Consider the following 3,043-nt stretch of genomic DNA (forward strand, 5'->3'; position numbering starts at 1 on the left):
GTAGCCGAACAACTGTACCCTACTGCTGATCACTATTCCCAGAAATCACTGTTCCCAAAAACTGAACCCGATACCCGCAGATAACTGATTCCTGATAACTGATTCTCAACAATATGGATTCTGGTGCCCTCGGGCCTGATACTCAAATGTGCAAACTGGTATATGCCTTCCTGTAGAGATACACTCTAAAAGCACATAGCAAGTAAAGAGAGCCAAAACACCCCTATGTTAGGGTAGGGTTTCCCTGTCCTATTTTGTCAGGAGCTAGGGTTTCACTACGCACACAGCGGTTTCAAACAACCAATAAACGGGTAAGCAACCTGTCCTAGTTTGGAATGGTCACTATGGATCCGAATATGCACTAGGTCGAATGGTCAAAAGGGGTGCCCCGGTAAACCGGGGTTTATGTTCCCACACTGTCAGAGCCCATAGCCGGTCAGCCTTATGGACATGCCTTGACAAGACAAGCCTCCGGCAAACCGTTCAGGAATGGCAGATGGCAAACACTGTGTTCCTAGGCGCACCAATGCACATGCAATGCAAAGAAACACATAAATGAGATCAAAACAGGATATCACGAGTTCGAGTCAAGCTCTCTAAATCCCCAGCAGAGTCGCCAGAAACTGTAGACGCGCCCGCGGGGGCCTCGTGCTACTACAGTTCGGACTCGCGATTTTTGTTGTCGCGGTTCTTAATCTGAACCAAAGAGTCCAAATCTGGCAAATCATTTTGAGACACAGATTTTTGAAAAAGTAGTGCCAAACATGGACTGCTTTGCCAGATACAGAGTCGCCACCTAAATATTTTAAACTGGGGAAATTTAGGAAACCCTGACTCGGTGCCGAAGGCCACATGTCCGTCATCACCGGAGTTGTCTCGGCTCGGGAGCTTGGGTACGATCGGGGAAGGTCAGCTATGAGCACCCCTTTTCGCCCGGTCCGAAGACCGGCCTCTACTAACCGTGATATCCATTTTTGAGAACTTTACGTGTTCTAAAACCAATTATTAGCCTAGAATTACTATGTTATGCGCGCAGTAAACAAGTATAGACTAGATTGCCTAATTTGGAAATAAACATTGCATATCCGTTCGGTTTGAAAATGCTTTGGAATTTGCTACTCACAAGTAGGCTAAAATACGGATTTCAACGAGTTTTTCCAACTCAAACAATCCAACCTTCACCCACAGGCATTCGAAACAGTTTAACACATAAGCATCTAGCCACATGTTAAGCATGCTGTCATGGCAATATTCACACTCATATGATATGCTAAAGCGGAAATACTTACATAGTACTCCGTGCCAAAACAAAGAACTTGTTAGCAAACATGCATGATCCAAGTCCATGTGAAATGCCTAATGCATCGCATGCAAAATGTTACTAGAATAGGCTCGGCTATCCTAAACATGTTATGTGAAAATGCACAATTATCACATATTCAATTTTTTATTTGAAGTACGAATTCAATTAGCGTGATGTACCGAGCCTAATGCATGCAATACAAATGCATGGATGCACACATGCATATCATGAGGTATGCTAAATTAAACGTGCCCTAATACTAACCATTAAAGCGGGTAAGTAAAAGGGAAGAAAGAAGTGAGGTTGGAAGACATACACACCACCCACACACACTTATTACAAGTTTGCCCTCGCTCGGAGGGACCGAATAAATATTACAAATTAATTAACTACGCAAGCTAATTAATATTACAAATTAACTAATTTAATTAACAAATTAAATAAATTAATTAAAGCAGGAAAACGCCTCGGGAAGCGCGCCACCATGCATGGGCTGCCTCTGTTTTCCTTCCTTTCCTCCTCTGGAGGCTGTCAAAGCCTCAGGACAGATCCTTTGGACAGAGAGGATCACCACCGGCTGATTGAAATTGCCACCGGCAGCGTGGTATGGCCATCGGCACAAAATTGGATCTGTCGGCAGAGAAAATGGTGCCGGTCGGCAGAGTATTCCTGCAGAACCTGCAACTCACAGCAACAGAGGGCAAAACAAAGCATGGCAACACAATTCAAGGCATGTATGCACCAACCATGTCCCTTATTATTGTGATGACTCAAAGGGACATGTGCCTCGGTTCTCGGACCACCAATCACGTATTTCCATGCATGATGGCCCAAAGAACCAAGTATGCAACTTTGATTTCAAATGTATGCAAACCAATCAAACAAAACTCCCAATCCCTATCACCCAAGTCAAGGGACAAGGAATGCATGTAAGATGCAATGCAACCTAGGCATACAAGCTAAGGATGCAACATGGCATGGTAAAGCACTTATGCAAGCATACAAGCATACATATGGCAATGCAAATAGATGGAAAGATGGACTTACACATGAATTAGGCAGCTCTAAAATAGACCTAAAACAGTGGCCATAAGTGCTAAAGAGTGAGGGCTAAATGGCATACACACACACATGCACATAAGGACCAACACTTAAGCACAAATCAAGAAACATTCAAGCACACTTGAAAGGGACAAACATGAACAATTAGCATGCATTATAAGCCTTGAAATCATGCTAATACATGGTGCCAAACCAAGCAACAAATCAAGCCAAGCATGCACCAAATGGCCTAAGTGTTCAAAGCAAATCAATGAGGCATTGAACTACACTTAACACGACCAAACATGGTATGAAAAGAAGGACCAAAATCAGAGGTTTAGCATGTTAAAACAAAGCTAAAGGACTACTTAGATGGCATCTAAGTGACTCAAAAAACAAAGACATGCATAAACAACAAAACTTGGACCATTGCTACACAAGCTTCCAAAGCATTAAGGAGGTATGCAAGGCAATCAAACAAGCATGGAAATGGGACTAAAATAGCATGTAGAATGATCCCAAATCACCAAAACAATGCAATGATGGCATGCTACACATGCACATACTCAAGGCCAACAAGCCCAAATACAAAGGAGCTATATCAAGCATGCCAAAATCAACCCAAACACTCATGGATAGACCTAGAACATGGCAAAATAAGCACATAATCTTCACAAGACTAAGCCTAAAACATGCTCC

The sequence above is a fragment of the Camellia sinensis genome, chromosome 10 (assembly GCF_055761805.1).
Source record: "Camellia sinensis isolate YWXY chromosome 10, ASM5576180v1, whole genome shotgun sequence".
Classification (NCBI taxonomy): Eukaryota; Viridiplantae; Streptophyta; class Magnoliopsida; order Ericales; family Theaceae; genus Camellia; species Camellia sinensis.